This window comes from Lissotriton vulgaris, chromosome 8, assembly GCF_964263255.1.
Source record: "Lissotriton vulgaris chromosome 8, aLisVul1.2, whole genome shotgun sequence".
NCBI classification, from domain to species: domain Eukaryota; kingdom Metazoa; phylum Chordata; class Amphibia; order Caudata; family Salamandridae; genus Lissotriton; species Lissotriton vulgaris.
Genome location: NC_141696.1, coordinates 276,575,834 through 276,592,625, shown reverse-complemented (window position 1 = coordinate 276,592,625; position 16,792 = coordinate 276,575,834). Strand labels below are relative to the sequence as shown.

Sequence of the window (16,792 nt, the reverse complement as noted above, 5' to 3'; positions counted from 1 at the left end):
TGGTGCTTTCTGACCGCTGCATAGACCCCAGTCTGTGCAGGGGTCAGAGTTTAGAGTTGAGTTGTGTTGTAATATCAGAGTAGTTTAGCATACTACCCTTTTGGTACATTCCACCTCCCCTCCCCTCTCCTGCTTCTTTGGACATCCTGTTTGAGTTCAAGATAGAATGTTGAGAATCTAGTGTAAGGAGAGTGGATGATCAGAATAAAGAGTCTTGTGCCTTACCTGCTCTGTAGTCTGCTAATATTTCAAGGACTTCAACATTGGCGACGATCTGCGAATGGGGCAGCTGATCATCTTCCCTTTGAGTACTCTCTCCTAGTCCTGACAATCCCGTGTAGAGAGTCTTCTTCTTGCTGCCATCCCAAGTGTTCTCTGGGTTTCCTGTGGACCTACCACCCGGCGACGGTGCTCTGTACAGGCGGTGTTACCTGGACTGTTGCCTCCTGCCTTACACTTCTGGCCTATGTGGCAGTATCTTTGGAGCACATATACAGTTCTTGTTTCACCTGCTCAACGGTACGTTGAGTGTCTACTGTTCTAATCCCCAGAGACTTGTGTGGTGTTCTCCACATTCCAGTGCTCCCCTCTGCGCAGTCGGGAACGGGAACACGGGGAAATACTGCTGCCTCCAAGTCCCGTCCTATGCCTAAGGATTTCCCTCATCGTGGCTGGGTCCGCACTGCATGTCCTCATTCTGCTGCCTCGTAGTGCCTCAGAGGAGTGCCTCAAGTGTCTACCCACTGTCTCCTCAACTGACATGCACAGGACAAGGCGCCTGCTACTTCGGGTCCCTGAATGAATTTCCTTCAGCTGCCTTCACCTCGGGTACTGTCCTTTCAACGAGGTGCCCCAAGAATTCTTCATCGTAGCTGGGTCTGAGCTGTGTCCTAGTGTCTGCTGCCTCATAGAGCCTCAAAGGTTCGCTTCAGCAGCAACATTCCACTGCCTCTTCATCCAGGTATTCTACAATTTCCTCATCATGCTGGGTTCGCGATGCTTTGTCCTTATGTCTGCTGCCTCTTAGAGCGTCAGAGTATTGCTTCAGCAACAAAGTCCCACGGCCTCCCAATCCAGCACAGCAATGCAGGAGTCGACTACGTTGTGCCCCTGAGTGAACTTCCTGCTTGGTTTTCACCTCGGGTATCTCCCAGTCTGTGAGGTACCTTTGCCCTGTGAACCATCTTCCAGCCTGCTATACAGAGCGCCTCTGGCGCACCAACCAGTAGTGGGCTGGTCTTTATTGCTGACTTCCTCCCGAACGTCTCCGGTGCTCCAACTACTGGGAGGCCGGACCGTTGTTTTTTCATTTTCCTGCTGGATTAAATAACGCTTAAAGGAGACCCTGCCGACTAGACTATTCCTGTTTCCTCAATCCAAGTAAGTTTTTCTGTTCCTGCATCATCAGGGGCCCCTGAGACGCTCGCCTTTGAGGTTATCCCTTGGTCAGTTTCCTCTGTGACAAGCTCACATCCTGCGTGCCATTTGTGAGTGCCCTATATTTAAGGCTCCTCCACTCTTTGAACTCTTTTGTTGTTGTGACTTTTCTGCTTAGTGTGATTACCCCGTTATACACTGCGTGCACCACATTATATTCTCCCAGTGTCAGCGCCAGTATCACCTCAGGTGGTCCTGGAGTGCCAGTCTTACCAGGGCAATTTTCTGCATTCTCCCTCGTCCTGGTCTTACAGTGCATCGAACGTCTATCCTGTGTACATTCCATTGCGCTGCGATTCTCTCCTCTCCCACTTGCATGCCCCAAGTCACTCTCCACCATAGGCACTCCAGGTATTAGCCAACCGCCGTCATTCTTAAATGAATGTGGAGACCTCGAGATTCCCTGGAAGGATTGGACTAAATTGTTTGAATCTTACCTGATTGCAATGGAAGGAGAAAAATTCTCATCTTTTCACAAACAACATATACTGCGGCATAACTTAGGTGTTCACGAATGCAAAGTTTACAAAAATCTACCTGAACCAGATTTAGACGATGATGACGATTTTGATGTGTACGATATCACACTTATGGAGTTAGAGACACACTTTGGGGACAAGGTCAATGTGGTGCTCGAACGCCACAAATCCTTTAGCAGAGTACAAGGGAAGAACGAATCCATTAATAACTATATCGTAGCTTTAAGAGGACTCACACAGTTATGCAAGTTTGGGGATCTCAGTGATTCCCTCATAAGAGACCAACTCGTCAGGTGCACGACCAGCACCAGATTTCAAGAAAAACTACTCTCTAAAAACCCCACACTAAGTGACGCTATTGCTATAGCACAGTCGATTGAACATACAGTTAAGTGTGTAAAAGAAATGAAAGTTAAACAAGAATTAGTGGCTTCTGTACAAGTTGAGGACACTAACGGTGAGGTACTCAAAGTATCCAATAAAGAGGGAACTAAAGAAATACCAACCTCTAAGTCTACCAAGGAGGGCCATAAGTTAAAATGTTTTAGATGCGGCAGCAGCAACCATTTGGCCAACAGCCCCCTGTGCATAGCTCGGAGTGTCTTGTGTAAAAAATGCAATAGAAGAGGGCACTTAGCTAGAGTGTGTAGAGATGGAGTAAGTAATACAGTCAATGTGGTCAGTGTAAACGAGGAGCCATGGGCTAAATTTATATTCCAATTAAAAGACAGTGATGTATGCTCCAAACCCAACTACCCGAAGTGTGTAGTTCTCTTAGACAACAAACCCTTAGAGATGTATGCTGACTCTCGTTCCCCGTTCACGTTAGTGAACCTCAAGGACTTCAATAAGTCTCTAGGTCGAAGTAAAGCAATGCTAAATCCTCCAGATATCTCACCAGAAGGATACACCAGAGACCCCATTCCCCTTGTTGGCATGATACATAGCCACATAGACTTCTTTAAAGGAAGAACCACAGTGGGCAAGGTGTACGTGTTGAGAGTGGAGCGAACCTGCTGGGATGGCAACATCAGAAAGAATTAGGAATTATTTTGGCCCTTAACGACAAAAAACAAGTCATTTTAGTCGACATTCCCAACAGCAACAGGCTCCTGCAGGATGCGTTTCCGAACCTGTTCACTGACAAGCTAGGTGAAATGAGAGACTTTCAAAATAAAATCAAGGTTAGGCAAGGCGCTAAACCTGTAGTACACAGAACACGACCTGTACCTCTTGGCCTTAGAGAAACCCTCAAGGCTGAATTAGATAAATTATGTGAGATGGGTGTTATTCAACCCATAGAAGTGTCAGAACAGCTGGCGCCATTAGTTCTAGCGTCTAAGGCCAATGGACAAGGTATCCACCTTTGTGTGGACAACCTCAGTCTCAACGAAAATATCTGGGTAGAGAGATTTCCTCTCCCCAGCATAAATGAGATGTTAAGCACCATGGGGAAGGCATGTTTTTTTTCAGTCATTGACCTATCTATGCCATATCATCCAGTAGAACTTCACCCAGAGTCAAGACCATTGACAGCTTTCTCCTCGCCATTTAGGGCCTACATGTTTGTTAGATTGCCATTCGGACTTACCTCAGCGGCATCCATTTTACAAAAGATAATGCAACACATTCTTGAGGGTGTCAAAAATACCCTTTGTTTCCAAGATGATGTACTAATGTACGGGTCGACGTAGGAAGAACACAACGTCACCCTCAACACAGCGTGCCAAAGACTCTCTGACGCAAGGTTGACAGTGAAATTAAATAAATTCAAGATCAAAGTCACTTCAGTGCACTATTTGGAGCACACTATTTCCAAAGATGGTTTTAGGCCTAAGTACAGCTCAATCCAAGCAGTCAAGGATGCTCGGTATCCATCGAACAAAGATGAACTCAAATCATATCTCGGACTTGAAGAATATATGTCCAAGTTGGTGAGAAATTTTGCTGATCTATGTGATGGGTTACGGGACCTCCTCAAGAAAAACTCAGAGTTTGTATGGGAAGAGAAACACAATGAAATGGCTGAGACTAGAAAACAACGGATTCTTGATTCACCTGCCTTAGGAACATTTGACCCTATGAGGAAACTGTTCTAACTACAGATGCATCCGGTAAAGGGTTGGGAGCCATGCTCTCTCAAAAAGGAAATGGTGAAGAAACTGTCATAGCTTTTGCATCCCGGTCCCTCAGCTCCTCAGAACGGAACTACTCAGTCATTGAGAGGGAAGCGTTGGCATGCTTCTAAGCAGTGCACCATTTAAAATTTTTCTTATGGGGCATAAAGTTTCTTATACGCACTGACCACAAGCCGTTAACTTTCATGTTCTAATCCAAACATGTACATAACTTGTCTCCATGGATAAACAAATGGGTCTAGAGAATTACTGCTTTAAGGTAGAATACCTACCAGGACCTGAGAATGTGATTGCAGACTACCTATTCAGGTCTCCACTCACTGTCAATATTAGCGAGGAACCGTTAGATGTGCCCATGTTTTCTAAGCATCTTACCTCACTAACTAAAGATTACTAGGGGCATTGTAAAAGACAAAGACATGAAGGTTCTCAGAGACTTCATCATCAATGGTTGGCCTAAAAATCTTACTGAAGTTCCAGATGCTGTCAAAGACTATTGGGAGGTGAGGTATGAACTATCTCTCATGTCCGGTAAGATACATCAAGGTGAGAAAGTAATTCCACCCACAGATTTGAAGAACAAGATAATCGACCTAGCCCTTGAAGGACACTTAGGCAGAAGCCTCACAAAAAACGAAGTCAGAAGTTGCTTTTGGTTTCCAAGAATGGATTCAATGGTCGAACTCAAGGTCAAGGAATGCACCAACTGCGCTAAAAGTGACAAAAGCAAAGTCCTTCATAAAGCTCCTCTAACTCCTGTCGACGTTCCGGAAGTGACATGGTCCAAGCTAGCCATTGATATGATTGGTCCAATGGATGCTCTGGGTCCCCAGAAAAAATTCATGTTTGGTCTCATCGATTACACCTCCCATTGCGTCAATTTCAAGTTTACACCATTCACCACAACGAGCAATCTCCTATCTTTCTTAAAAAATATTTTTGTCGGGGCGTGTTCAAGATGACGGACGAGTAGGACGTATCTGCTCGCCGCTCCTGCCCACAGCCGGAGCCTTACCTGCATAGCTTTGTCCAGTGTGTCCCCACCGGCAGATTCCGACTTGGGTGCTGTCTGTGATCCCTGCCTGCACCTCTGAGATACCGGGCAGACAGTGGGGGCTGGTTTCGGGCTCCCGGCAGTGATCGCTCTGAGGGCGCCTGAGGAGCAGTTCTTAGCGACGGCCGTTGTGAAAGGCGGGAGCGTAGGTTACTGCTGAGGGTCCCAGTAGCCCTGGTGAGTCCCGGATGCGTTTGCAGTGACGGATCTGTGCCGCAGCTGTACCGCGGCCGAACTATTAGTGCCTCCACGGGCAGCCCGACACCCACTAGTGGCAGCATCAAGATGGCGGTGCCCGCCTATGCCTGAGGACCCGCAGGGCTGGGTGCGCCTGGGGAAGGACTGCCGGAAGCGGGCGTCGTGATGAGCAGGAGCAGAGGTGGCTGCTGTGGACCCACGTTGCCTTAGTGGGTTCCGGCGGCAGTGCGGGCCGGAGCTGTCCCACGACCAGACCCTTAAAGATTCACAAGCTGGCAGCATCAAGATGGCGGCACAGGCCTGCTTCTGAGGGGCTGCGGCGGTGATTGCCTGGAATGTGCAACTGCTTGCGGGGAGTCTGGACGCCGAGTGGGCCCCGCCGCCCCTGTCGCTCCTCCTTCTAGGCTGCAGGTGTTGAGGCTAGCACCCCTGCGGTAAGGATCGCGGCTGCTTGAGGATGCGGCGAGACTCAGGCGTACTGACGGCGGTGCTTGCTTGGCCTGCAGCGGTTGGAGCAGCGTTTGCGGGCCTGGAGCGGGTTTGAGAGGTGAGCGGGGTCTGGCGGCGACTGGCTTGGCACAATGTCTTCTGGAGGGCTACTCTGCGCCACTGTATGTGTCCCTGTAGCTCCTACCAGCAACTAGTGTGCCACAGCGAGGCTGGTTGGGACCAGCCTACATCCTTTGGGACAGCGGTGAGACACAGGCGACCTCACTGCGGGGCTCGTTTGACTTGACTGGCCTACAGCCATTGGGAGTAGCGAGGGCAGGCCTAGAGTTACCTCGTGGAGGTGAGCGGGGCCTGGCAGAGCCAACACTCCGGATACGCCTGGTTGGGTACATCTGTTCAGTACTTCTCGCATTTTCACTGAGAGCCTGCCTACCTATCACCTCGCAGCTACTATCAACAGCCAGCAACACTGCAGCTGGGACACTTGGTCCCACCCTACATGCCCCTTTTGCTCTACTAGACATTGAGGCTGAGGCGCAGATAGTTAAGGTGAAGCTGCTATCTTGGACTCCTTTGCGAGAGCCTGGGTCTGATTTCAGAGATCTTGGCGACTGACCGGCGGTTCAGCTTAGCCCTTGCCTACGGACATTAACTCCAGCTGAGTGACCGGGTCGCCCCTGGTTACTGTGTGAGATGCCACTATTGTGAGAGCCTTTCCTGTGTTGCCAGAGTCCAGAAGCTAAAGCGAAGGGACGAGATTGGTCATTGGAACGTGGTTGATGGCAGGGCTCTTTCTCCACAGCCTTGGATTAGGAACACCATCAAGGAGTGCTGGGTGCCGTGGGTTGGTGCTGTTAGCGCTCCCTTATCTCCAGCAGGCTACGCGGCCTTTCTACATGGCGGCCTCCAGAAGCCGGAAAGACAGGTCCATCAAAGACTTATTTCTCAAATTTGGCACTGGGGGAGCAGATACTATGTCACGGGCGGGTGGGGCCGCAGACCGGCAGGACCTGGCGGAGGCCAATGGACCTGTCACACACACTGTCCTGGAGTCGATCTTTGTGGACCTGACCAGGGAGTTTCATGCTATGAAAAAGGATCTTACGTCCGGAATCCGAGAGATGCGCAGAGATTTCGACTCTGTGGGAGGACGTGTATATGACTTGAAGAACCAGACGGCGGTCAGGGACGAAGAGGTGTCTCAGCTTCAACATGAGGTGCTCCGCCTACGTGAACAACATTTAGATCTTCAATCCCACACAGAGGACCTGGAGAACCGCTCTCGTCGAAACAACATCCGGATACGAGCGGTTCCGCAAGGATTGGAGGCTCCGGATATAGAGGCCTTTGTCGTAGACCTGTTCCGCCACTTTTTGGGAGATCCCCCTGACCAGGAGATCCGACTGGATCGCACACACCGAGTGGGCCTCAGGAGATCAGCGACGGCTCCACCGCCTGACATTCTGACATGTGCTCATGATTTCAAACTTAAGGAGCACATTCTGCGTGAGGCACGGTCTAAGCACCCTATTGAATTCCGCTCATTCAAACCGCTCCTCTTCCAAGACCTAGCTGCCTCCACTCTTCAGAAACTGCGCGATTTCCGGGCCTATCACTACATTCCTTGGCTCTAAGGATGTAACATACTCCTGGGAGCACCCAGTCAGGCTCATTTTCAAATGGGAAGGTAAACTTCACCAAGTCTGCTCTGTGGAAGAAGCGTCCTCTCTCTTGCGCATCCCGGGGGCGGGCCACGAGAGTCCTGAGAAGCACGTCAGCCCCGCTCGACGCGAGGACGGCAGCCGATGGCGGAGAGTGGGGGGCTCACTGCCGGTCTCTCGCCCGGACACAGAAGCTATGGCCAAGGAACGCTCAGCAGTTCTCTGATCTTTATCAGAGGACTCCACCCTCACTTCTGCTGACTAATATGGGCACTTTCCCTTTTTGAATGTCCTTTATCTTTGCTTCTCTCTTCCAGCTTCCCGGTGGGACCACTCCACTCCAGCTGATTGGGACGGGTTCGAGTTGGGGGGGCGGCAGCGACTCCTGCTATCCATCCCACGTCTCACCACAATGGTTCGCCTGGGACATTTGTGAACTCTACTCATGACAGTTATTCTTGTTTGGTTAGTTAGGGGTATTTCTTTCACAGTGTTTCCTTTGTTTATGGGGTTATCTCCTCCTTCTCCGATGTTAAGTCAGGCTCACCTCCTATGCCCCTTTGCTTGTCCTAGGTTCTTCAGACGAGTGCTGTTAGCTGCTACAATTTTAGATTCCCGTCAGCATGGTCATTGATATCCACAGTGTCCTTAAATGTGAAAGGTCTTAACAGCCCCACCAAACGAAAAGCAACTGCTGTCTTATTTAGAGCGATCTGATGCCCATATATGTTTAATTCAAGAGACACACCTCCTCAAGGCCGATACCCACCGCCTTCGATCAAGGGCATTTCCGATTCAAATGATCTCATCCGCCACTTCTAAGACAGCATGGGTTGCCCTCTTGGTTTCCTCCTGTTTCCCAGGATGTGTGGGTAGCAAACAGGTTGAAATTAAGCGGCGGTTTCTGGCCAACAACTTTATTTTAGATTCTCACACGTTTGTACTGGCCTCGGTGTACGTTCCCAATAGTGGCGAGGAGGGTTTTATTAAGACGGTCGTTCAGGACATCACAGGTTTGCCAGACCGGACAGACTTGTTGGGAAGGGACTTTAACATGGTCTTAGATGGGGACATGGACCGATCAGGGCAACGATGAGGTCAGATGGGAACTTTGTCCAATGCTGGGAAGCGCCTCTTGACCGATGCAGGGCTCACTGACATCAGGAGGCATAAACACCCTAACACTAGGGCTTATACGTTTTACTCACATCCTCACAGAACTTACATTCGCATTGATTACATCTTTACTTCTGACATGCTAACACAGCGAGCCAATGTAGTTGAGATTCTCCCCTGCCCATTGTCCGACCATTCAGCGCTGCAACTCTCTCTGACCTTTCCCCCAAGTTGTGTTACTCGGCGCTTTTGGCGTCTGCGGGAGACCATGCTCCAGTGTCCTTCGGTATTGCGGCAGGTCGAGGGAAGCATAGTGGACTACCTAGCTTTAAATGACACACCAGGCGTTTCTATGACGACCCTTTGGGAAGCGATGAAAGCGGTTCTTAGGGGGGTTTTCATTGGTATCGCGTCAGCTGACAATAAAGACGAAAGGTAAAAGCGTGCGCACCTGATGGCCAAGGTGGTTGAGCTGGAACGTATTCACCAGCGAACGGGAGCACTGAGGGTCTGGCAACAGTTGAAGACGGCTCGAGCACAACTAGCTGGGTTAGATGTTGATCGGGTGGAGTATGCAGCTTTACGTCTTAAGCATGCCTTCTATGTAGGGGGCGATTGATGCAGGTGCCTCCCTGCAAACCGCCTCCATGCCCAGCGACAAGCACAAAAGGTGACATTGATACAGGACTCTGGGGGGCGGGACTGAAGCGAAGACACGACGATTTTCGATGCTTTTAGGCAATTTTATGCATTATTATACTCGGCTCAGGTATTGCCTGACACTGAACCAACTCGGTACTTACAGAGAGCAGCCACTTCCACACTGCTACCGTCCCACGCAGCGGAGCTGGAGGCCCCCATTCGAGTGGAGGAGGTTATCTCTGCGATTGCCCGTCTTAAGCATAACAAATCTCCCATCCCCGATGGGTTCTCTTCAGGTTTTTATAAGAAATTTTGTGGAAAGTTGGCTCCTATTCTTACACATGTTTTTAATTCCGTCGGATCAACAGGGTCTTCTCCCTTCCCTTCCTCTATGTTAGAGGCCTTAATAAATGTAATACCTAAGCCTGGGAAGGAGCACCGTTTCTATGGCTCGTAACGTCCAGTATCACTTCTTAACGTGGACTTAAAGATATTTACTGGCATCTTGGCGACGCGACTTTCCAAATATCTTCCCGGCTTGATAGACCCGGATCAATCAGGCTTTGTCTCCGGACGACAATGCTCGGATAATACAAAACGACTTCTCCATCTGATGGATCGCTCCGAGCTCTTCCCAGCGGAACGCATGATCCTCTCTGTTGACGCCGAGAAGGCGTTCGACAGGGTCCATTGGCCGTATCTCCAAGCAACCTTGATTCACTTTGGCCTTCCTGATCGTTTCATAGCCTGGATCTACCAGTGCTATGCGAATCCTACAGCTTCAGTGCGGGTGAATGGGGTGGCGTCAGCAGCCTTTCCAATACGTAGGGAGACTAGGCAGGGCTGTCCGCTGTCACCGCTGCTATTTGCGCTATATATGGAGCCCCTAGCCCAACGTATTCAGGATGACCCATCGATCTGAGGGGTGTTTTTCAGAGGGTCCGAGCACAAACTTTGTCTTCATGCCGATGACGTGGTGGCAACCCTGGAGCGTCCTCGAGAATCCCAGCCGTCCTTCCTGGACGAATTAGCTCAATTCGTCCTGGCATCGGGCTTTCAGATTAATGTGTATAAGTCGCAAGCTCTTAGCTTGTCCCTGGAGAGTGGGACGCTGGAATTCCTTCAGCGGTACTTTCAAATTCAATGGGTCCAGGACGCCATCACATATCTGGGCCTCCGGGTGGCCCCCCCTGTTTCTCTCACCAGACAAATGAACTACTCACTCTTATTGAAACTAGTGCGAGCCTCACTCCGTAAATGGAGGCCTCACTCCCTCTCATGGCTAGGGCGCATAGCGGCGGTGAAGATGGTGCTGTTGCCTCAAATTCTTTATCTCTTTCACACTCTCCCATTGATGCCTCCCACCGGGGTCCTACGAACCCTGCAGAGAGACATAGAGCGATTTATTTGGCGGGACCAAAGAGCTCGGATGCGCCGCGATCTCACCTACCGAGATCTGCTGGTGGGAGGTCTAGGGATCCCAGACTTTTTAGAGTACTGGCGGGCGGCTCAGCTACGGGCATTGGTAGAATGGTCTCAAAGTCAGAGAAACATTGGTTATTTATGGACAGAGCTCTTGCGGCTTCCACTCTTTGAGCGGTCCCCTTTCTTCCCTGTCAGAGTCGACATCGCAGTTTATATCTATCAGTGGTGACCCGGCCCATTATGGCAGCTTGGGACAGGACTGCGACTGCTAGAGGCCTTACAACATTCCCGTCCCCCATCATACCCATTGTGAAGAAACCGGACTTTACACCTGGCCTTGACTATAGAGGCTTTCATCATTGGACGAAAGACGCTACTCGCTCCATCGGGCATTTCTTTGATCTTTTGAGTCTTCACCCATTTGAGGAGTTCTGCACTGATCTTGGGCTTCCCGAAATGGAACTATATCATTATCTCCATATTAGACATTGAGTATTGCAGGAGGGAGTGCAGGAGAGTGCAGAGCGGTTACTTACATCATTTCAGAGGTGGTTAATCTCGAGGCACAGCGATGCACGGCTGATGTCAAACCTGTACAAATTTATGAGGGCCCCCCCAGACACTGCGAAAACCTCAGGGCAATTGTGGTGGGAGGGTGAACTGGGAAGGGAACTCTCATTGAAGGAATGGAAGGACATCTACCATCGGTCCCGTCGCACAGCTGGCAATGTGGCGTCCATTGAAACGGCCACCAAATTGGCCACTTATTGGTATTTGAAGCCTGTACAGCTCCATAGGAGTAATCCCTCACGTAGCCCATTGTGCTGGAGAGGTTCCAGCACGCTGGGCACTCTTACTCACTTGCTCTGGGACTGCCCTTCCCTGGGGACATATTGGTCAAAAATACTAGAGGAGATTGACTCCCACTTCGATACACAGATCCCGAGATTCCCAGCCTATATCCTTCTTGGCCTCCCCAACGCCCTCACCTTCCCGCTTCACTCTTGGAGAGGCAAAGACATAGCCATGAATTTAGGAGCAGCAGTACAGAACGTCCTAACACTCTGGGGCTCCACGATGCTTTCCACTCGACTAGGCTGGTTACTGAAATTGTGGTCCATTCTGGGGATAGAAAAGATTTCTCTTTCCCTGACCAACCCTGAGGCCTCCTTCCAAGAACTCTGGCCCCCTCTTGTATCACTTTTGCAATCTGAGTTTACAGAACTCACATGTCCCAAAAAACGTAGATTACTATGTTTGACAGATCCCCCACTGGCGCCCTCTCCTGACACACTTGATCCTTAGCTGTTCTGGGCCTACCTATTGGGCTGCACTATCCCTACTGCGCAAGTTCACCATTTTTGAGGAGGAGGAGAGGAGAGGGGGGAGGGGGGTTTTGTATTCAAATTTATTGTTTCAGCGAAACTGGCAATTTTGCTGTGTGTTGTACTAGCGGGTGAACCGAGGGATCGGGGCTGAAAACAACTGCAAGGCCAATAGCTGTTTAAACGCGCATTTTTACATTGTCTGCGGTGACTACTACCGCGTTATTAATCTGTGCATTTCTGTGTTTTTAAGTCACTGTGGTGATTCAACCACTTACCTCTCACCTGGTGATCTCCTGGTGCTGGTCCCCGTTCTGCCACGGCTTGTGCCGATTGAGCGGAGGGACAGGAAGCACCTGGTGCACTAGCAGCGTCATCAGAGCTGCCCGCCCCTTCCCTATTTAAACCACCTCACAGCGCGGACGCGCGCAGCGAAACTGGCAATTTTGCTGTGTGTTGTACTAGCGGGTGAACCGAGGGATCGGGGCTGAAAACAACTGCAAGGCCAATAGCTGTTTAAACGCGCATTTTTACATTGTCTGCGGTGACTACTACCGCGTTATTAATCTGTGCATTTCTGTGTTTTTAAGTCACTGTGGTGATTCAACCACTTACCTCTCACCTGTTGACCTCCTGGTGCTGGTCCCCGTTCCGCCACGGCTTGTGCCGATTAAGCGGAGGGACAGGAAGCACCTGGTGCACTAGCAGCGTCATCAGAGCTGCCCGACCCTTCCCTATTTAAACCACCTCACAGCGCGGACGCGCGCAGCGGCGCGCCGAAGGCGAGCCCGTCTGCGCCCGTCCGCGCCAGGACGTCGCCCGACGCCCAAATTCTTGGCCGATTTTTATCTGTGTGGCACCTGAGGGGCCGAGTATATCATCATGATTCGCTACAACCGCCAAGAACTGCTTTCATTAAATCAAAAGAATTCATTAGATCCACATGTAGCTTGTGCCATTGATTCTCTTCTTAGTTGCAATTTGGCTGTACCGATTGTGTCCACCCCGCTGCATAAGGATTTGGACGGAATTAAGGACAAGAGTATACAGGATTCAGGCAAGAGCAGTGTGAAAACGGACTCTAACTCACTTATTGCTCTTTATCTTAATACAAGATCTGATCTATCCCTAAACACGCCTTAGAACTCTGGTGCCTATTGGACAATTATAAGCGAGACATTTGTTTCTTTACTGAAACGTGGCTCCATAATCAGGCTTCTCCTGATATTGCGACAGCTTTTCCCAGTGAATTTCATCTGATCAGGCTTGATAGAGTGGGTAAACGAGGGGGAGGCCTTGCAGTAGCCGCAAAGGCCCCAGTAGAGATCACATGCCTCGACTCGCTCTCCAGCGATTCGCTGGAAATACTAATAATTAACATAAAATACAATATGTCTGTGTTAGGTAGAGCAGCTTTGGTATACAGACCCCCGGTAGGCAAGTCTGAATTTGCCAATAATCTGCTGGACATCTTAGCATCCCATGTGCTGGCCACAGATAATTTCATTTTACTAGGCGACTTTAATCACCATGCGGAGCTTCCACATAATGGGGATTCTTGCCACTTAATTTCAACATTAGAAACCCCGGAATTAACTCAGCGGGTTCAAGGATCTACTCATCGTGCCGGTCATTTATTGGACTTAGTATTTACTAATATGACTGACTTACATTGTGACCCCCCTTTACAGATGATCTGGACGGATCATTTCCTAATAAATTTAACCTTTCCTATTCCTTCCAGGCCACAGATTCTCAACCGTAAAGAATCTATGCTCATTCGACAGTGGTATAAATTGACTCCGGAGGCGTTTAAGACACATTTCAAGCCTCTGAATAACAATCTTAACGATGTTGGAACAATGGCCACGCAATTAGAGTCATCCATCAGAAACACGCTTGACGATATTATTCCGGAAAGGAAGGTAAATTTGAAAAGAATGGCTTCTCCCTGGTTTACTGAGGCTTTGAGACGTGAGAAAACTGACTGTAGATTGGCGGAGAGGCTGTGGCGGAAGTCTAGAACATCCCAAGACCACTTGAAGTATAAACTAATTCACGCTGGATATATGAAACATATAACGGTAGCAAAATCTCTCTACATCACGCAAAGAATACATAAGGCATCTCAATCCAGTAAAGAATTGTATAATATTGTTAGGGAGTTCACAACCCCACAGGTTGAGCAATCTAAATTCGACCCTTCGCCAGAATGGGTGAGCTCACTGGCTTCCAATTTTTATAGTAAGATCCAGTCAATATACTCCTCATTTCCTTCTGCCCCACAAAGCTTGGCTGCAAATGAGGAGGTTATCTTTAACCCTGAGTTCGCCCATGACAACATGGATTCTCCTACCATGATACAATTGGAGCCCACCAATCCTGAAGAAGTGTTATCTGCACTTAAAAAAATCAAATCAGTATCTCCAAATGATCCTTTGCTTCCCCGTAAGTGCAGTGAATTACTCCCTTTGCTGGCTGACGATCTAACCAGCATTTGTAATGCCTCCTTTGAGAGTGCTTCCTTCCCTAGTAGTTGGAAGGTGGCGCAAGTCAGACCAATTCTTAAAAAGCCAAAGAGTGACCCCTCTGTTTTCTCCAACTACAGACCAATCACGTTATTACCTTTTTTTGGTAAAGTTGTCGAATATTTGGTAAACAAACGGGTGTCCTCTTTTGTCGAAACTCATGTTCTTTTTGACCCGTCACAGTCAGGATTCCGTGCCGCTCATGGTACGGAAACCGCAGTAATAGAAGTAGTGGACAACATCCGACTCTCCTTGGATAGGAGCGAATCAGCCATTTTGGTTTTGTTAGACCTTTATGCTGCCTTTGACACCATCTCCCACAGCATATTGAAACATCATTTGTGGGAAGTTGGTGTCAGAGGTAATGCCTTGGCTTGGTTTGCAGACTATCTCAGGGATCGTAGTGCTTACATCAGGATGAACTCTCATACATCTGCCACTACTCCTCTTTCCATAGGGGTCCCGCAGGGATCCATCCTGAGTCCCCTGTTGTTTAATCTTTATCTCCGTCCTTTGGCCCATATTATAAAATCTTACGGCTTCTCCACTGTGTCTTATGCAGATGATTCACAGGTACTTATCACCTGTAAATCTAATCTCCATGATACTTGCTCCAGCTTTAAACAATGTATGACTCACATTCAAAGCTGGATGAGTGATAACATGCTCCAACTTAACTGCAGTAAGACCGAAATCTTACTTTTTGGCAAGGCTAAGACCTTCTGGTCCCAAGATTGGTGGCCTTGGGATCTAGGGCCTTGCCCCCAGCCTAAAGAAACTGTAAGAGACCTGGGGATTACGCTTGACGGGGATCTTTCTATGAAGGCCCATGTACACCAGGTCGCTGGGACTTCTTTTGGGATCCTGCGACAACTGCGTAACATCTTTAAATGGCTGCCAACTGAAGCTAGAAGCCGCTGGTTCAGGGTCTGATAGTCAGCAGGCTTGATTATGGAAATGCCATGTTTGCTTCCATTAACGAGAATCTGCTGACAAAACTACAAACTATTCAGAACGCGGCGGCAAGACTAGTGTTGGGTTTGCCTCCAATGTCTGCTTCTAAAGCAATTCTTAGGAAATTGCACTGGCTTCCTGTGCGCCAAAGATGTCAATTCAAAATCCTGAGCCTAACCCATAAACTTCTTCACGGTGTTGGTCCTTCCTATCTAAAAGAAAAACTGGCCTGGTATACCCCTTCTAGAGCTCTCCGCTCTAGCTTTAAGTTCTTGCTGTCCCAGCCTAGAGCACGGACGTCAAGGTACGGTTGCAGGTCCTTTTCATACGTGGCTCCACGGCTATGGAATAAACTACCCATCCATCTCCTGTCCTTATCCAATCATCTAGAATTTAGGAGAGGATTGAAAGCGTGGCTTTTTGCTAAATAAAGGCCACCGTATGTACTTCACTCTGGTAGGTTGTTGCCTTTTTTCTGCAGAGCGCCTTGAGACCTCTTTGGTGATAAGTGCGCTATACAAGAGAATTTGACATTTGACATTCGACATTTTGCCAATTGCAAGATACTACTATGCCGGGTTGTTACCCGATGATTGTGGAGCACACTGGGTCATTTGTTCTTTTGTGGAAAATCAATAAAAGACACCTTAAACCAAAAAAAAATATTTTTGTCTATGAAGGCATACCAGCCACAATTGTAACAGACAATGGGGTGCAATTTACTTCGGAGACATTGAAGGAATCCTTGAGGATTTAAACATAAGACATGAGAAAACTGCACTTTACTGTCCGAAATGAATGGTCTGGTAGAGAGGGCGAATCGTATGGTGATAGAACACATTCAATGGACCATCACCAATGGATTCAATGTCGAAGATGTCCTAAGAGAGTGCATTTGGGCATACCACACCACACCCAACCTTATCACAGGAGTGTCACCTTTTGTGTTCCTTAGAGGGAGGGAACCCAGCACCAAAATGAACCCCAGGTGGTTGGAGGGTAGGAAAAGAGTAGTGCCTAATCCTGACCAGTGTATGAAGAAAATTCATCTTCTCCAATAAAAGTATAAGAGTTGGTATGACAAAAACAGGGAGTCAAGGACCACAAGTACAAGGCAGGTGGTGGTCAAGAAACCCTCTCATGTGCAACCTGGGTCCAGCAAGTACCATGCTTCCCTACGAGTGGAAAAGGACATCAAGAGCGTTGTTCGCCTGGAAAATGGACAGAAATGGAGTAAAGATAGACTCATAGACATTTCCTAGATTGTTGCGCCTCACTGTTTTTGTGTTTCCCCTATATAAGGAGATGTATTGTAATCTTAGAGTAGTTTAGCATACTGCCCTTTTGGCACATTCTGCCTCCCCTCCCCTCTCCTGCTCCTTTGG

General features: G+C 48.8%; 1 protein-coding gene across 1 annotated transcript in view; it reads right to left on the bottom strand.

The window, feature by feature from the left end:
* Positions 1–16,792, bottom strand: part of TMPRSS15 (transmembrane serine protease 15) — a 1,377,509-nt gene that overhangs the window by 689,473 nt on the left and 671,244 nt on the right. The window lies entirely within an intron of this gene.